Raw genomic sequence first — 20,000 nt, 5'->3', positions numbered from 1 at the left:
CAATCTCAGCGTGTTGCTGTAAATGTGTTTGCTTGTTCACCATTCCTTCTCAGCGCCATTTTGTTAGATCGCTTTGGGACTTTTTTGTTTGTTTTGTCAAGCTTTTGAGTGTATTTGAGATTATGGATGCTTCTGCTTCATCGGTCAAGTTGAGTACCTTATCCTTTTTTGGTGGAGAATTTCACGTCCCCCCCCCCCCCTTTGTTTTTGTGCTAGGCGTACGTTTTAATCCCACAACTGTCGCATGGCCGAAGCCAGAAGCTCATATTTTCAAAGGGATTTTGACGTAGGAAAAATCTATTTTTGGGCTCGAGCCATGTCGTCCTGATGGAATTTCCTTCTTGCAACTTATACAGTATAATATTTCTGCGATTGATATTACAAGAGAATTACCGTCAGGTATGACGGGGTTCCAACCCCCGGAAACGACTATCCAAAGATATCGTGTATAATCAGGGACGTATCCTAAGATAACTATAGATATCTGCAGCCCAAACAGACCTTACCCATTCTAATCCACTAAGGGGAAGGATAAGTAAGTAGCCGCTACACCTCCTATCACCTTCAAGTGCCCCTATACGTTCCTGCTTCTCATTCCTTCAAACGCAGCTGATGGCTACAGTTCGGTTGATTTTTGGGGGCGCTTTTTTCGCAAACTTCGATGATTAGTTTTGTGAATTGGCTTCCTCTTTTTCGCAAAAGTTGAGTATCTACCTCTTTTTGGCTTTGTTTATGCTAATTTTGATTTTAGCTCCCTTCGGGGACTTTAGTGTTTTATATGAATTTCTTAGCTAGCCTTATAAAAGTGTTTTATATATTTACTTCTACAACTGTGGTATATTTCTAGGTTAGACATTCGCTTTTTTGCATGCTTGTCTTAACCAGTCTTGGCCTAGGCTAACTATTTACCCCTAGCTCTTGGCTAAGGCTAGCTAATATTTACAATCCCACCTTCCTTCTTACCACTTAACCTTATGGTTCTCGTGAGGTCGGCATACCTCCTTGTCTACGGAACTGCCGCCTTGAAGGACCTCCCTTGGAGTTGTAGATAGTGGGTCACAGCTGGCCTAGGTCGACAGTATCCCATCTTATCTACTTAACCTTAGTTTTTTTTATAGGCAGAACTAGTTGAGGAAACTTGTTCCCTGTGTCTACATTCTATTGATCCCTTGGAATGATGCTAAATTTGTTCTAATATTGACAGGTAGTCCTTCCTTTCCTGCTGCCTTACCCATCTTCAAGGCTATTATACTTAGTGTGTGGCTAAGTGGCAGCTGGCTGGGAGAATTCATTCTTGTTCCTACTTACTGTAGATCCTTTGGAACGACATCAGAATGTTCTAATATTACAGTTAGGCCTTCTTGTCCTGCCGCTTTACCATTTTCTATGGCTTCTTTCCTTCTCCCCCTTTCCCTTTCCCACACCCCATGTTAGGCTTGGTCTTCTTGTTGTGGAACTCGATTCTGTTGCCTAGTCCGGTTTTACCTGGCATCTTAGGAATCCTTAGTCGCTATATAGACGGACTTGTGAGACTATCAGTCTAGCTTTGGGTAGGCAGGTGAATAAGCCTATCCTGGGTTAATTCTCTCTGCCGCTTCTGCCTAGGGGTTCTTCTCCCTTCCTGCCTTATCAGTCGTTTTGTTAATGGAATCAGCTTCCTCCTCTTAGGCTATATATCTCTCGCTGTGGAGTGTAGGCTCCTCTGCTCAGTTGGAATCTCTCTGGCTGGAGTAGTTACCTATTTTCCAGACCTGCCGGCTTGAGTACTACTAGCTCTAGATGTGAGTAGGCTAGGGGTCTTTTCTTCCTTTATTTAGGAGAGAGCATTCCCCTTGCCGTCTTAGCTGTCACCTTAAGCTGGTCGGCTGCGTCTATACCTTCCCTCGATATTTGAAGAACATTATCCTCTAAAATTGATCGATTGGATACCTCATAGTTGTCAGGATTTTCATCGAATTGTGAATTTGTAACGTCATGGCCATTTTAATCGGCTCTCATTATTTTAAATGGGAAAAACCCATTTTCCTTAATCTAATGTTAACAACTAGGCAAGTGGCACTTCTCTATCAGCTGCCTACTATTGGCCTGTACCTTTCCTCTTACCCTTTGGGCTTGTTCCCCATGGGATTGTCCACTAGTCGTCGACTTAGCAATGCCATTTCCGCATTGTGTCGACATAGCTACTGAGTAAAGAAAGGTTGGTCTGTAGATCCACGGTTGCTAAGAATAGCTGCCGCCTTAGGTAGAATGGTATCTGATTTTTCCACCTTAGGTTGTCTGATCAACTGATTTTAAGGGGAACAGTGTTCTATTGGTATGAATCTTTCTTCCCCCTATTCTACCACACTATAGGAATCCTTATAGTGTTCTGGGTTGTTTGGTATGAGCTTCCATTGTAGTGTAGCTTTAGCCATAGCTAGTAGTAGAAATTTTTTTATACAGTGATACCTCGGTACTCGACCATAATCCGTTCGAGATCCGTGTTCGACCTCCGATTTGTTCGAGTACCGAATTTTTTTTCCCCATAAGAAATAATGGTATATATTCTATTCCGTTCCCAAGCACTCGAACAGGCCCAAAATATTAATAAAACGTGTACCTAAACAACAATAATTATCTAAATGTGTATGAAATTGGTCAGAAAATCCTATAAAACAATTTTAAACCATTTACTGTACTAAAATAAAACAATTTTAAACCATTTTCTGTACTGTAGTGAACATACCTTTGAGCAGCGGTTCGATGGCATACAGGGATGGATGTGGAGAGGATGGAAGGGGGAGGTTACTGCTTGGAAGGAGAGTCCCCTTCCATGATGTGGCGGGGTAGTTCTCCTTCAGGAGTTGTTTCTCTCTCCAATGAAAGGGTGGGCAGATCTATTTCAGGGGTTTCTTCTCTTCTTTGTCTCTTCTTTGGAGGAGAAACAGGCTTTGATGTAGCAGCTTTCTTTTCTTTTGTGAAAAACTGGTCTATTGTTAATTGTTTCTTCCTCCTCTGCAGTATTCTTCGAAAATGATACATGACACTATCATTAAACATATGCACTGCCCGGTTTGCTACTGCAATTTCTGGGTGGTATTTTTCAGCAAAAGCCTGCACATCTGCCCACTTGGAACAAATTTCATTGATGAGAGAACTTGGAACATCCTCCCTTACCTCATCCTCTTCTGAAGATTCCTGCTCCACAATCAGATCCTGCTGCTGTTGTTGTTGCAGGTGCAACAATTCCTCCACAGTCAACTCGGTAGAATGGCTTTCTACAAGCTCATCAATATCATCCTTGTCGACCTCAAGCCCCAAACTCCTGCCCATGACAACAATTTCCTCAACGACATCAGTGTCATCAGAAATTACAGGGGTAGCAGTGCTTGGACCCGCCTCTGGTTGGAAACCTTCAAACTCCCTCTCTGTGACACATGATGGCCACAGCTTACGCCAGGCAGAGTTCAATGTCCTATAGGTCACACCTCGCCAAGCTTGGTCAATCATGTTAACAGAGTTGAGGATGCTGAAGTGTTCCTTCCAGAATTCCTTTAGGGTCAACTTCGTGTCACTGGTCACTTCAAAACACTTTCTGAAAAGGGCCTTGGTATAGAGTTTTTTGAAGTTTGAAATGACCTGTTGGTCCATGGGCTGGAGTATGGGAGTAGTATTGGGGGGCAAGAATTTGATTTTGATAAAGCTGTATTCTTCTTTCAAGTCATCCTCGAGACCTGGAGGATGTGCAGGAGCATTGTCCATAACCAGAAGACATTTCATTGGCAAGCTCTTTTCAATGAGGTAAGCCTTAACCTGGGGGGCAAACACTTCGTTTATCCACTCAGTAAAGAATTGTCTTGTGACCCAAGATTTAGTGTTCGAGCGCCACATAACTGGTAGTGCACTTTTACAAATATTATTTCGTTTGAACACCCGGGGGTTGTCCGAGTGGTACACTAACAAGGGTTTGATCTTGCAATCGCCACTTGCATTTGCACACAGCAACAATGTTAGCCTATCTTTCATTGGCTTGTGACCTGGCATCTTCGTCTCGTCCTTGGTAATGTACGTATTGGCTGGCATTTTCTTCCAAAATAACCCAGTCTCATCACAATTAAAGACTTGTTGTGCGATCAAATTTTGTTCATTTATGTACCGATCGAATTCCCCCACGTATTTATCGGCTGCAATTTGATCCGAACTAGCTGCCTCCCCATGCCTAGTAACACGATGAATACCTGTTCTATTACGAAACTTTTCAAACCAACCCCTGCTCGCTTTAAATGTAAATGAATCACTTTCACTGGTACTCGGACTTTTCTTCACTAATTCTTCATAGATATGCAACGCTTTTTCACAAATGAACGCTTCACTAACACTTTCCCCGGCCAACTGTTTTTCTTTAATAAATATTAAAAGCAACTTTTCCATCTCCTCAATCACTTGTGGCCTTTGCTTAGTTACCGCCGTAACTCCCGTTGCAACATTCGCCTTCTTAATCATTTCTTTATGCTTTAAAAACGTAGAAATGGTCGACTTCGCCATTCCGTATTCTACCGCTAAATCGGACACTCGTACACCATTCTCATATTTCGCTATAATTTCCTTCTTCAACTCGATCGTTGTTCGCACTGTTTTCCTCTTCTCCTTCCCCTTAACACTCATTACTTTCTTGGGACTCATTATGAAAGCTAAAAAAGCAATTAAAAGCACTGAAAATCACTAAATCACAACGAATGCTGATCGCGCGTTGTCTGAGTGACGCTCTCGAGAGAACTGATGCTTCCCGAACAAGCGAGAGTGGCCGAGATGGCGCGATCATCACAAAGCCCATGCGGTCGTCACGTGTTCGGCTGGTCGAGTACCGAATTTTTGGTCGAGCACCGCAGCAAAAATTTCTCGAAAATTTTGGTCGAACTCCGAATTGTTCGAGTATAGAGTCGTTCGACTACCGAGGTATCACTGTAATTGAAAAATTTTAAAATAAATTTTTCAAGTGTGAAGGTATGAAAATTTTTTGGTGTGTCAATAAAGTACTCATTGGAAATTTACTATCTTCTCAGGTTGCTGACGATGGAGTGTGCAACAGTAACCTGCACCAGACGGGTAAAGTTGCCTAGCGACCACATGACTTGTAGGAAACATGCGACTGCCATGTTTCCAAAGGTTTCTTTGCTAAATGGGAACCTACCAACTGCAGTATAGTAGAACTTCACAGCAACGGACACTGTTACTACGGACATCTGGTATACCGTACTAAATTCAGATAACTAGAGTAGCATTCTGTTGGCAAAGGTCACAATAAGAGGTAAATAGTTCTCAGATATTTATATTTATTTACTGTATATTTTTTTATGAACAGTAATAAAATAAGTTTTTCATATTCATTGTTGGTATATGTTCATTATAAATAGCCTATTCAAAAAATAATTGTATATAAATGGAATAAACCTTTTTTAGGCGAGCCCATCATTGAACATGTAAACTCAATCAGCTGACCTTGCCATCAGCTGATCTAAAGCAACCACTCTTGAGGACATGCCAACATAAATTGCAAGCAGTATTTTTAACATTGTATATGCAAAGATAATGTTTTTACAAATTTTCTTTTACTTATTGTACTTTTACAAATTCAAAATAAACAAAATAAAGTTGTTTCCATATCATGTTTCTCCTACGTATGATGCCAAAAAGGAAAACACAGCAAATTAACAAACTTATTTACACATCTAGTTGATAACTAATGACACTAATAGCTTTTAGTAAATTATATAAACTGTGGTAATCTATAACAGACAGCATTGACATTTGTACAATATTTATTATAAGATGCTTTTCATAAGTTTGGAAACTTTATTTTTACATATAAAAACATTGTCAACTGATTCAAGCTACCACTATCAAGGATATGTACACATACAAATAAATATTCTTAATATAATTTCTAAACTTATTCAAACTATCACATAATTAATAACAAAGGTTCCATACAGTTTACTATAAATTATAAATACTGTTAGTTATCTCTTGAATGTATAAATGCATTCCCTCTTCCTTTCATTCATTTGTTTGTTTGTTCCTTCAGTCATTATGATGCAATATAAACAAACTAAAGCTTCCCTTTTGGGCATTGCATGTAGGGAAGATATGATATAGAATCAGTTTTATTTAGTTTATTATGAATTTCTAAGCATACATTAAGTAAAATAAATTGCAATAACACCTTTACATAACCAAAACCTAAATTATATGCTTCCATAGATGGTTTCATGATTTAACATAGATGGTTTCATGATTTAAAAGTCTTTTTCATACTGTAAGGACATCTTACAATGCTACATTGTCAATTCAGCTCTCATTTTACTCGTATATATTTTTTTGTAAACATAATTGTTTGTTTATTTCATCATATGTAAAATCATCTGCTCTTCCGTCTCATATGTTATTCATTATTGTATGTTAAACTTGGGCTTTTATATTTATCAGAATGTTAACGTAAATGCCCAGCCAATCTCACCAGTCTGCAGTTGGTCAGTCATCTGCCCAGCAGGACGCTACCTTTCCGTCCGCGGAAATCTATGTTATTCACCTGTCTCTTGAATGAACCATCACTTGACTATGATCTGTGTCATTCCTCACAACTGGTGACCTAGGGAATTTCCCTTAATGGACTTTTAATGGCAATCTTGAAAGAGATTATTTGGGCTAGCGACTCTACTCGCCTCAATGACGCTAATAAACCCATAAAGTGCAAAACTGCTTTTACGTTTTGGTGTTCCCAAAGCAGTTTTGCCACGGCAATTTACAACGACTCGACTGCTTGTAGCCTTTACTCCGTTCACAGACTTACTATGGCTCATCATTGAGTTTCCGGGTATTAGAGCAGATGGCGGACTCAGATGTCGACAGTACCTTGCACGGTGCGATCGTTACGTATATGACACGAAGGCCACACAGATGTCGATGGCACAGAAACTACAGTTACCCCCATTCACACTCGACACATCAACAGTACAGTTTCATCGTGCTGAGTTCTGCTTCAGGTTGGCCAACATCACTGATGAAGTAAAAAAGGCCGACATGGTGATGGTGATGCTAAGGTCAGACGCATTCAAGAAAATCTCCTCCTAGCTGAAGCAGAGGGCGGGGCTCATGAAATACGGTGACCTGAAGAAGCAGCTTACAGAAGTCTATGACCTACCAGTAACCTTGATGACCCAGCGCGCCCTCGACCTAATGACGACCTCTCTCATTGATACCCATCCTACAGCTGCCTGGTACAGATTGATGGACCTCCTGCAGCTGTACGAGCTCGGCAGCGATGGGTGACCCAAGGAGATAGGCCTGTTGAGGCAGATCTTCCTCCAATGCCTTCCCCAAAGCATCGGCGCCCAGTTGGAGGGTGCCGAAGAATTGGACATGCCATCCTTTGTCACAAAGGCCGAGTAACTTCACCTAGTGGCTCAGTCTGCCAGATATACTGCCATCACCCACACCAACGCCGTCATGGAGGAGGCAGATGAGTATTCTGTGGAGTCAGAAGGAGCAGAGGTCAATGCGATTCACAGCAGGAGGCCCCAATACCCACTTCCTCGGCCCTCACTGCAACGACAACATCAACAACACTAGCAGCAACCACAAGAGGAGCAATAGCATCAAAGAGAGGACCACAACCATAAGAGCGTCGACCTACCCAGGTGGTGCTACAGTACTTCTATCGAGTTTGGGGGAGGAGGACATGAAAGTGCATTCCACAATGCTCCCACCCAAAAAACGGTGGGCGACCATGTCCACAAGCAACCGTGGAACCTGTGAAGCCCAACCACACAGGTTTCTACATAAACGACGGGAACTCGGGAAAAAGGTTCCTGGTGGATACTGGTGTTACAGTGTCCACATACCCGCCTTCGAAGGACGACCACGGCCTCCCATCAGACGACAGGGCTGCTGTGGTTGCCTCAAACAGCAGCCCCTTCACCAGCTACAGGACGTGGACTTTGAAAATATCCACCATGGGCCGGGACTACTGCTGGCCTTACCTGATCGTCGCTGTCAAGGTGCCTCTCTTGGGCGCCAACTTCCTCGCCCACCATCCATATGGATTGCTAGTAGACGTACATCACAAGCTACTCTTCGACCAAGGGACCTACCTGCCCCAACACCTCTCTTGCCCAGGGTGTGCTCTGTCACGCCCCACGAGTATGGCCGCCTACTGCAGGAATTCCCTGTTTTCAAACCTGAGCTTCATCTACCTGGGGGGGGGGGTTTCTACCAAACACGGAATATACCACCACATCACGATGACTGATCCTCCTACCCACTGCAAATTCAAGTGTCTCCCACCACAGAAATACAAAATCCCATACGTGCCTTCCTCCTGATGGAGCGCATGGTAATCTGCAAAAAGGTGTCTAGCCCATGGGCCTCCCTACTTCACATGGTCAAGAAACCTGATGGCAGCTGGAGGCCTTGAGGTGAATACAGGCATCTGGATCTGGCTACGACCCCCCAGATGCTGAAGCCTTGATGAAGATGGGGGCTTAGGGATTAGCAGCTGGGCTCTAATGAACAGTGGAAACTATTTTCCCACTGGACCTCGGTGCCCAATTGGGGATCCAACTAAATCAGTCAGCACTTTCTCTTTTCCTTTTGGTTATTTCTTTTATTCTCCCATCTCTTCCTTTTGGGCTTGAACTTGTTGACGACTTTGGCTTGTTTGATTATACTTTAGCTGCTGCTTTTGATTTGGCACAGTGTGGGATGGACGGTATTCCATCTCAACCTGTACAAATTTAGATGCCATCACCCTCTGGCAGACCCCATTGGGTGCAGACCAAGTTTGTTAAGAGTCGGGCTCCAGTGATCCGGTTGTAAGTCACCCACATTTGCGGGTAATGGATGACGCCAGTCATTGGAATCGCCGGTGGGCGGGGCTAACCTATTGCATTGACATCTTGCTTATGTAAGATCATGGAGAAGATGGTCAATGCAAGGCTGATATGGTACCTGAAAAGAAAGGTATTTTATCACCCATTCAATGTGGATTCAGGAAAATGCACCTGACAACTGATGAGTTGATACGACTTGAGTCGTCTATTTGTGAAGCTTTTGCTTCCAAACAGCACCATGTAAGTCTTTTTTTACCTTGAAAAGGCATACAATACTGCATGGAGATATGGTATACCTAAAACCATTCATGAATGGGGTTTAAGAGGAGAGCTACCACTGTTTATTCAGTCATTTCTATTACATTGAGTTTTTCCTTTGAGAGTGGGGGAAACTCTATTAGAGAGTAAATGTCAGGAAGGAGGAGTTCCCCAGGCTAGAGTGCCGAGTGTGACCCTACTCGCACTAACAATTAATGGGATATCCTCAGTCATTCCCCAAGATATCCTTTCTACACTTTTTGTGGATGATCTCGCTATATCATTTGCTGGAGCTAGAACGGCAATGGTTGAGAGAAAACTACAGCTCGCAATTGATAAGATTATTTAGTGGGCTTATATGAATGGATTTAAGTTTTCAACAAGCAAAACTACTATTGTCCATTTCTGTCGTATCTGGGGAGTACATTCAGACTCGGATATATACATGAAAAGACAACGGATCCCATGTGTATGAGAATCTAAATTTTTTGGATTGATTTTCAATTGTAGGTTGACCTGGGTCCCACACTTAAAGCTGTTAAAAGCTAAATTTTTTGAGGCTCTAAATCTCTTGAAAGTATTGTCCCATACATCAAGGGGGCAGACCGTAAAACTATTTTAAAATTATACAAGGCCTTATTTTTTTTCAAAATTAGTTATGAGTGTGAAATATACTCCTCAGCCACACTAAGCCGGTTAAAGATATAAGATTCATTACATCATACTGGTATTAGATTGTCCACAGGAGCGTTTAGAACCTCACCTATCCCACGTGTCCTTTTTGATGCCAGAGAGTTACCTCTAGACCATTACCGAATGTCTTCCATTATTCGGTATTGGTTTAGGTTACAAAGACTCCCTAACTCTTTAGCCTATCATACTGCAAGCCTTGTAAAATACTCAACATACTCTTGAGTTGCACCCAAAATCTCCTCAATATTATGGCTTTGGGGTAAAACAATTATTAAACAGTCTTGATATAATATGAGGTAAGGTACTTCCATTAAAGATAACATCTGCCCCTTCGTGGAAATTACCAGAGATTTCTTTTTGTAAATATTGTATTGGTGTTAAGAAAAATATGACAATTAGAAGCTAGGTCTCTCTTTATGGAACTCTTTGAGGAACATAGGGAATCAACTTTTATATATACTGATGGCTCCAAATCTGATGCTGGCGTTTGATTTGGAGTATAAAGTATGTTCTTTTAACTCTAGAGGTGCACTTCCTCCAATATCTTCCATATTTACCGCCAAATTATATGGCATACTAACCGCTATTGAGAAAATAACGTTAGAATAGGAGGGCAATTTCACCATTTTTAGTGATAAGAAGAATCCTTCAAGCTTTAGGAGGTTTTAATTCTAGTAACCCTTTAGTTTTAAAAGGTTTTAGAGTGGCTTTTAATTATTGGCCTGAAAGGTATAGCAGTTTGATTTTTCTGGATTCCGGCACACGTAGCTGTGTCTGGAAATGAAGAAGCAGATTCACTGGCAAAGAGTGCTGCAACAGAGTTGCTACCTAGAAGTTATCCCATTCTTTGTGATGATTTTTTACCAGCAATTAAGAATTTTATTTATAACAATTGGCAACAGCATTGGGATAGTTTAACCGAAAATAAGATGAGAGAAATTGCGATTGATCCCCTTGGAGACATAACGAGATATAACGCATTGGTCACACTCGGATGACACATGAATTTCTGCTGGCTGGCCAATGCCAACCATATTGCGACAAGTGTGTAATACCCTTGATAGTGAGGCCTGTGTTGGCTGAATGCCCCACTTATAGCACAGAAAGAAATAGATAACTGTTTGAAGGGCGGGGTGAAGATGGCAGGTTCATCTGTGCCAAAATCCTTGGACATGATGTGTTGTACAATGCTAGTGGCATTTTTTAATTTATATCAGAAGCAGGTCTTTTTAATGCTACTGTATTCAACTTTTAAAACAGATTTACTTTTGTGGTTTTAATTGAATATTCTCTTAATCTTTATTTATAATAAACGATATTGGCGTCAATGACCTTCAGTATCAGGATGCCAGAGAACTTCAAATCAATCAATCAATTTGGCTACCACGCCAGATCACTACCTCTTGCCAACATACAGGATCTCACCGGGGCCCTCCATGGAGCCAATATCTTCTCCTAGAAGGTCCTCCTGAAGTCCTACTTCCATCCCTCTTAATGAGAGAATGCCTTGATGAAGTCATTGAGCTTCAGCACGGCATTTCATTCCCGTGCTGAATCTTGGTGACGGGCAAGAGGGCTCTCGAACTTCGGGAAATTGCTCCCCCAGTTCGAATCTAAATTTCTCTCTTTCATCTTTTTCTTCTGCTTAATATTACTTCGACCTTCTCTTAATTTTATCAACTTTCTTTCATCTTGCTGTCCTATCTCTATGATTATTATTTTTCTTAGTTATATATATATGTAGATGTATGCATATATATATATATATATTTATTTATTGTATTTGTTCATTTATTTATTTATCTATTTTTTTTTCTATTTTATTTAAATGGCGTGGATATTTCCACATTCGTTATTACTGCCTGCTTAGATGAATGGGAGAAGGGATCACGGTTGGGAGGTATTCGCATTCAAAGCTATATATGAGAGTATTGGATGATCTCAGCCATCCCAAAGATGGTTTGGACCTTTTTGGCGGAACTACTCTCAAGGGTTGGGTCATCGGAATCCAGGGGGATCCAATCCTTGAGGTGGGACTCTTGGCTTTTGGCCGGAAGCCCATCATTACAGATATGGGGAGGATGATTCCATATTACTTTGGTCTCAGTCCTAACAGGCGGGTTTAGCTTACACCTGTGCCTCTATATCTGTTTTGATGCTATCCTTCGGGTAGGGTATGGAGTGGACCATCGGGGAAATATACTCTCATTGTGCCGATAGTGGAGAATGCAAATTTCCTTTCCAACGTATGATACTTTCTTATAATTCTCAAGCAGGTACCCCAACAAAACAACAAAAAACCTGAAAATCCCATCCTTAAATATGGACCCTTCAAATACTGACTCCCCATCCCCTGGATTTGCTGACTCCCCCCCGGCACTGTTGACGACTTCTGCTACTGTAATTAAGGAAAACTCTGTTGACGACCTTCGAACTAAAAAGGACCACTCTACTGATGTTAAAAAATCTAGCAATTTGGGTAACACAGGGAAACTACGATTCCTTCATGTTTCCCAAATCCCATTAGAGACAAATTATGATGATATATATAGAGCATTTGAGTGCTATGGATTGATAAAGGAAATAAGGATGAGACTTGGAGATGAAAAATGGGACTCTTGGATATCTTTTGAAAGTCACGATGAGGCGTTTAATGCCATAAGTAATATTAGTAGTATCAAAATTAACGAATTGAACATCATGGGAGCTCTTTGTGATAAGGTCCCAAAGGAATTGGATGTGTACAAACCTGCTGATTGGTTTGAAAAAGATAGAAATGTACCCATGCCTTCACAGAGAAAACCCAAACCACCAATGTGGCTCTTAGCTGAACCTAAAGGGATAATAGGGAATTATTTTAAGATATGTAAGTTTATCCAAAAAAAAGTAGGAACCATAGCACCTGGAGATATATCTCGTTTTGGGAAGAACAGTTATCTCATCCATGCCAAATCTTCGACTCAGTCTGCAATACTGTCTAACTTACAGACAGGCAGTGATGAAATTACATTGGAAATGAAACCTCATCTTAATTTTAGTTATGGAAGGGGAGTGGTCTTTAATAAGGACCTATACGAATTTACAGAGGAGGAGATACTTTCTATGTGTCCATTAAATGTATGGAAAGTGCATAAGATTCCTGGAACTTCAATGATTATACTCACTTTCCAGGATGCTGATGTACCTTTCCATATTTTTATTGAAAATGAAAGGATTAAAGTTCGGCCTTTCAAACAAAAGCCCCTGCAATGTTTTAATTGTTTTAAATTTGGACACCCATCCAAAGTTTGTAAAAATGGAAAATTGTGTGGTATTTGCTCCAAAACTTATCATGGAGAATGTACACTTGAGGCCAGGTGTTCAAATTGCAATTTGAATCATAAATCAACTGATAGGAGATGCGAACTGTATAAGTTGGAGGAAGCTGCCCTAAACAAATCAAGTTTAGAACACATAAGTGTGGGACATGCAAAAAGATTGTTGAATAAATCAACCAGCTATGCAAAGGCCTTAAAATCAAAGGTAAATTTACCACAGGAGACAGCAACCCCACCTAGCACTGCCAGTAATCCTAAGAAAAGAAATACAACCTCTGATAATAAAGTACTGCATGACAAGGTAATCATATCGCCTTCTGAGGCTTTGCCACAGCGTATTAAAAATGGGTCATTGCCCATTTCTGTACAGCCTTCGTCCCCCATTACCAGCAATAGTACTAACCTCTCCCAGGCCATGTCCTTGCCTGATTTGATGGAGATGCCACCTGACACCAAGTTACCAGGTGCACCTGTATTGGGGAAGGTGCAAAAACCTGGTAGCTCAAAACCTACTAATCGGAAAAGAGAGAGACCTCCATCTCTCTCGCCCCCCTCCATAAGAAATATCAAAATTACGACGTCAAATAAGTATGATGATTTGTCAGTTGATATTTCTGATCTGGAAGTCAATTTAAATAAATCGGAAATTCAAGTGGAGGTCCACCAACCTCCTCAACAATCAGATCAAAAAGACAAAAAGAAAATCATAAATTCTAAACCCAATCTATCAAGACCCTCTTTAATAAAACCACCAAAAAATAGTGTTAGATCAAACACTGCTAATGGGAAGACTCCATCCAAGGGGTCTACCAAATTATAAACCATAGTTTTTTCCTCCATTTTGCAATGGAATTGTCAGGGTTTAAGGGCCAAATATGAAGAACTTAAGCTCCTTATTCATGAGCATTCCCCCATAATTATTTGTCTACAGGAGAGCAAACTTGATCATAATACCCCTTGCCCTCACGAATACATTAGTTATAGGACACCATATGATCACCAAGTGGGGAGCCATGGCGGAAGTCTCATATACGTTCGTCGAGATGTTCCCCAAGTTTCTCTGTCTATTCGTACACCTCTGCAGGCAGTGGTTGTACAGATCGACATAGGGCGAAAATATACAATTTGTTCTCTGTACTTGCCTCCAAATGATAACATTTTGTATGACAACTTAGTGGAGGTTATTCAACAACTCCCTCAACCTTTCCTTTTACTTGGAGATTTGAATGGTAGACACCCTTTGTGGGGTGATGTTTTAGCAAACACGAGGGGAAATATCATAACATCAATTGTGGAAAATGAAGATGTGGGACTCCTTAATACAGGAGAGCCCACACACTTTCATGTCCAGACAGGTACCTTGTCATGTATTGACCTATCAATCGTAAGCTCTAATTGCCTTCTCGACTTTGATTGGAGAACATTAGATGATTGGCATACTAGTGATCACGCACCAATCATTATAAACACCAACAATGGTCCACCTTTACAGGGATCGCCACGATGGAATCTTGACAAGGCGGACTGGGATAAATTTCGTGAACTAAGCGAAATTGAGGGGGATGCAGGACAAGTTGAAAATATCGATGATGCCATAGACTTACTGAATGGAACTCTCCATACAGCTGGAGTCAATTCAATTCCCAAAACAACAGGGTTATTCAAACGACGACCCGTCCCGTGGTGGTCTTCAGAACTAACTGCCCTCCACAGAGCCACAAGAAGATCTCTAACACGATTGCGTAGACGCAGAACTGATGAGAATTTAATTATGTACAAGAAATGTAGAGCACAGTTCCGTCGTGCCATGAAAGAAGCAAGGCGCCAGTCATGGATGTCTTTTGTTTCCTCCATTAACAGTAGGACACCACCATCTGCTGTTTGGAGGAAAGTAAAAAAGATAGCTGGCAAATTCACCCCCAACCCACCACCAGTGTTGAAGGTGAATGGCCAGTATGTAACCGAAGCAAATGATGTTAGCAATGCCCTGGCTAATCATTTTTCAAATGTATCCAGCAAGTGTGAAGGAGCCCCTGGTCACCAGTATAGGAGCACTGAAGAAAAGAAAATTTTAAATTTTGCAACAAGAAGGGAAGAGTCGTATAATTCTCCTTTCACTGAAAGAGAATTTGATTCCGCACTTGCTCATTGCAATGATACAGCCCCTGGACCCGATGGAATTCCATATGCAATGATTAAACATGTACATTTTAATACAAAGCTATTTATTTTAAGTATTATTAATAGAATATGGCATGATCATAGTTACCCAAGTGTTTGGGAACTAGCCATTATTTTAGCCTTTTTAAAACCCGGTAAAGACAAGTTTTTAGCAGCAAACTATCGTCCAATTGCATTGACATCTTGTTTATGTAAAATCATGGAGAAGATGGTCAATGCAAGGCTGGTGTGGTACCTTGAAAAGAAAGGTATTTTATCACCGATTCAATGTGGATTCCGAAAAATGCACTCAACGACTGATGTGTTGATACGACTAGAGTCTTCTATTTGTGAAGCCTTTGCTTCCAAACAGCACCATGTTACAGTATTTTTTGACCTTGAAAAGGCATATGATACCACATGGAGATATGGTATTCTTAAAACCATTCATGAATTGGGATTGAGAGGAGAGCTGCCACTATTTATTCTGGCATTTCTTTCACGTAGAGTTTTTCAAGTGAGAGTGGGGGAAACTCTATCAGAGAGTAAGTGCCAGAAAGAAGGAGTTCCTCAGGGTAGTGTGCTGAGTGTAACCCTTTTTGCACTAGCAATTAATGGGATATCCTCAGCCATTCCCCAGGATGTTCTCTCAACATTATTTGTGGATGATCTCTCAATATCATTTGCTGGCACTAAAATGGCAATGGTTGAGAGAAAAATCCAACTCTCTATTGATAAAATTATCCAGTGGGCTGACATGAATGGATTTAAGTTCTCGACAAGTAAAACTACCATTGTCCATTTTTGTCGTATCCGGGGAGTACATCCAGACCCGGATATATACATTAAAAGTCAACGGATACCATGTGCAAGAGAAGCTAAATTTTTAGGTTTGATATTTGATTGTAGGCTTACATGGGTTTCTCACTTAAAAGCATTAAAAGCTAAATGTGTTGAAGCTCTGAATATCTTAAAAGTATTATCCCATACATCATGGGGGGCAGACCGCAGTACTATTTTAAAATTATACAAGGCCTTGATTTTTTCCAAAATTAGTTATGGTTGTGAGGTATATTCTTCAGCCACCTCAAGCCGGTTAAAAATATTAGACTCGATACATCATGCAGGTATTAGATTGTCTACTGGAGCTTTTAAAACCTCGCCTATCCCAAGTCTCCTTGTTGATGCTGGAGAGTTACCTCTAGACCTTTACCGAATGTCTTCCATTCTTCGGTATTGGTTTAGATTGCAAAGACTCCCTAACTCTCTAGCCTTTCAGACTGCAAGCCTTGTAAGACACGCATCATACTTTGAGTTGCACCCAAAATCTCCTCAACCCTATGGCTTTCGGGTGAAACGATTATTAAATAGTCTGGATATAATTAGAAATAAGGTACTTCCATTCAAGGTATCATCAACGCCTCCATGGAAGTTACCAGAGATATCTTTTTGTAAATATTTTATTGGAGATAAGAAGAATATGTCAGACCTAGAAGCCAGGTCTCTTTTTAATGAACATGTTAAAGAACATAGAGGATCAACTTTTATCTATACTGATGGCTCCAAATCTGATGCTGGCGTTGGATTTGGAGTACATAGTAATGGTTTTAATTGTAGAGGTGCACTTCCTCTGACCGCTTCCATATTTACTGCCGAACTGTATGGCATATTAACCGCTATTGAGAAAATAGCATTGGAGAAGGAGGGTAATTTTACAATTTTTAGTGATGCAAGGAGTGTCCTTCAAGCTATGGAAGTTTTTAATTCTAATAACCCTCTAGTTTTAAAGATTTTAGAATGGCTTCTCATTATTGGACGGAGAGGTATAACAGTTCAATTTTGTTGGGAATGAGAAGGCAGATTCACTGGCTAAGGAGGCTGCATCCGAGTTGCTGCCAAGAAGGTATCCCATTGCCTGTAATGATTTCTTACCTGTCATCAAGAACTTGGTTTGCAATAAATGGCAACAGCAATGGGATAGTCAAGATGGCAATAAAATGCGAGAGATAACAAATGACATATCTCCTTGGAGGTATAATATGATGCCCCGAAAATGGGAGACGTCTCTTTGTCGTCTCCGTATTGGTCACACTCGGTTGACACACGAGTTTCTGCTGAAGGGCCAACACCAACCGTATTGTGATGACTGCTTAGTACCTCTAACAGTAAGGCATTTGCTGACCGAATGCCCCAATTATAACAACTTGCGGAATAGATATTTGTTTGAGGCTCGAGGTGAGGGTGGCAGGTTCATCCTTGCCAAGATTCTTGGAAATGATGTGTCCTACCATGCAAGTGGCATTTTTAGATTTATTTCAGAAGCAGGTCTTCTGAAAAATATTTAACTTTTATTACATTCAACTTTTATGATTTTAATTGAATACTCTTTTATTTTTTATTTTATTTTATCTTTTATTTTTGTATACATAAATTAAATGTTACCGGCGTCAATGACCTCAGATGTCAGGATGCCTGAAAACTTTAAATCAATCAATCAATCAATCCTACTTCCAGGTCCTCCTGCATCCTGACGACATCCCCAAGAAAGCTATCACCGCTCCATTTGGGTCCTACGCCCTCTCATACTTGACGTTCGGCCTGATAAATGCTGGGGCGACCTTCTAGCTTTTGATAGATAGTATCCTGGAGGACCTGCCTTTGTGCGCCGTGTACGTCGACAACATCCTCTTGTTCCCCAAGTCACAGGAAGAACACCTAGGGCGTATGTCCTCGTAGTGAGTTTCGACAAATGCACTTCTGGGGCCTAGAAGGTGGAGTTCATGGGACGAAAAAGGGCGTGCTCCCCGTTACATCCCTTTGATGCCATCAATAAGTTCCCCATGCCAACCTCCTTGAAATCTCTTCTTGAATTTATCGGTATGTCAAATTACTACAGGAGGTTCCTTCCCAACATTGCTGGTGTGATGACCCTCATACTCAATGTCCTGAAGGGGAAATCAAAAAAGCTACAGTGGGGTCCTTCTCAACAAGAAGCCTTAAAGCTGACGAAGGCTGCCCTCTGCAAGGCTACAACCCTCTCCTATCAGGACCCCAGGCCCCCCTTAGACTAACTACAGATGCCAGTAACATATCCTGCGGTGCTGTCCTGGAGCAGGTGGTTAACAACGAACCACAACCACTTGCCTTCTTCAGCAGGAAATTGAAACCACTAGAGACACGCTACACCACCTTCGACTTTGAGTTCCTGGCGGTGTATCTCGCCGTCAGACACTTCAAGTACCTGCTGGAGGGAACCCCATTTGCTATCCAGACAGATCACCAGTCCTTAGTCCACACCTTCTCCAAATCCGGGGATGCCTGGTCAGCTCGTCGGCAACAACACCTGGCAACCATCTCCGAGTTCGGCTGCATCATCAGCTATGTCCCGGGGAACAAGAACCGAGTGGCCAACACCCTTTCGAAGATCAACATCAGTTCCATCCACATCGGGTGGACTACAACGACATCGCCCAGGAACAAGCAGCCGACCCTGCAACAGCAGACGTAAGGTCCTCTTCAACCATCCTACAGTGGGAGGACGTCAAGGTGGAGCCCAACAGCCCCAAGCTGCTCTGTGACGTTAGCACAGGCCGCCCTCAACCCCTTATCCCGCCATCAAGACAAAAATTGATATTCGACATCCACGGCCTCTCATCCCTCAATGAGGACGACCACCAAGCTGGTGACAGACAAGTTCGTGTGGCCTGGCATCAAGAAAGACTTCCGTGAATGGGCCTGGTCATGTACTGCGTGCCAAACCAGCAAGGTCGGCCGTCACACTTAATCAGGAGTCTGCAGTATCCCTCAGCCCAAGCGATGATTTGGCCACATCCACGTCGACATAGTGGGTCCCTTACCACCTTCAGGAAACACTATGTACCTGCTAACCATCATCAACCATTCAACAAGGTGGCCAGAGGCAACTCCTATGGCTGAGGCATCAACGGATGTATTTGCCCAGGCTTTTCTCTCCAGCTGGGTCAGCTCTTTCGGGGTCCTTGACAACATGACGACCGACAGGGGACCCGCTTTCATCTCGGACCTGTGGGCATCTCTTGCCCACCTCATGGGGACCAACCTACACATCACGACAGCCTACAACCCTGCGGCCAACGGCATGGTCAAGAGAAGCCATCATTCCCTGAAGGTGCCTTGATGGCCTGATGCACAGACGAGCATTGGGTCCAACAACTTCCCTGGGTCCTCCTCGGTCTACGAACTGCTCCAAAATCGAATGGCGATGCTTCTCCTGCCGAGAAATTTTACAGGGAGAGACACTTTCTCCCTGACGAGTACTTTCCCTCCAACCCAGGCTCTGACGACGTCAGGATCGCTCAACTTCGAGAGAGGGCAGGAAAATTCACGCCCTGTCACAGAACATACACAGGCAGGACATAGCACTTAAGACCAGCTGCCCTGTATACCTGCCCCTACGTCTTCATAAGATAGGACGCCCACTACTCTCCACTCATACAACTTTACAAGGGTCCCCATCGTGTGCTGGAGAGAACAAAGGCAGTCTTTAAAACCATGGTCCACGGAACAGAAGACTGCTTAACCATGGATAGATTGAAACCTGCTTTCACTGACAATGTCGACAACCTTCATAAGCAGCAAGGGTGGCACCCCCGAGTCCCTCCCCAAAACAGATCGAAAGAAGCCACGGTTAAATCGACCAAATGCCGTCCCAAAAAGACCGCGAACA

At 42.0% G+C, this 20,000-nt stretch overlaps 1 protein-coding gene across 1 annotated transcript in view; it reads left to right on the top strand.

Annotated features, from left to right (window-relative positions):
* The window catches only part of whd (carnitine O-palmitoyltransferase whd), a 379,066-nt gene that overhangs the window by 50,085 nt on the left and 308,981 nt on the right, over positions 1 to 20,000 (top strand). The window lies entirely within an intron of this gene.

This window comes from Palaemon carinicauda, chromosome 7, assembly GCF_036898095.1.
Source record: "Palaemon carinicauda isolate YSFRI2023 chromosome 7, ASM3689809v2, whole genome shotgun sequence".
Taxonomy (NCBI): Eukaryota; Metazoa; Arthropoda; class Malacostraca; order Decapoda; family Palaemonidae; genus Palaemon; species Palaemon carinicauda.
Note: the sequence above shows the minus strand (reverse complement) of the source record. Positions and strands in the feature narration are given on the sequence as shown.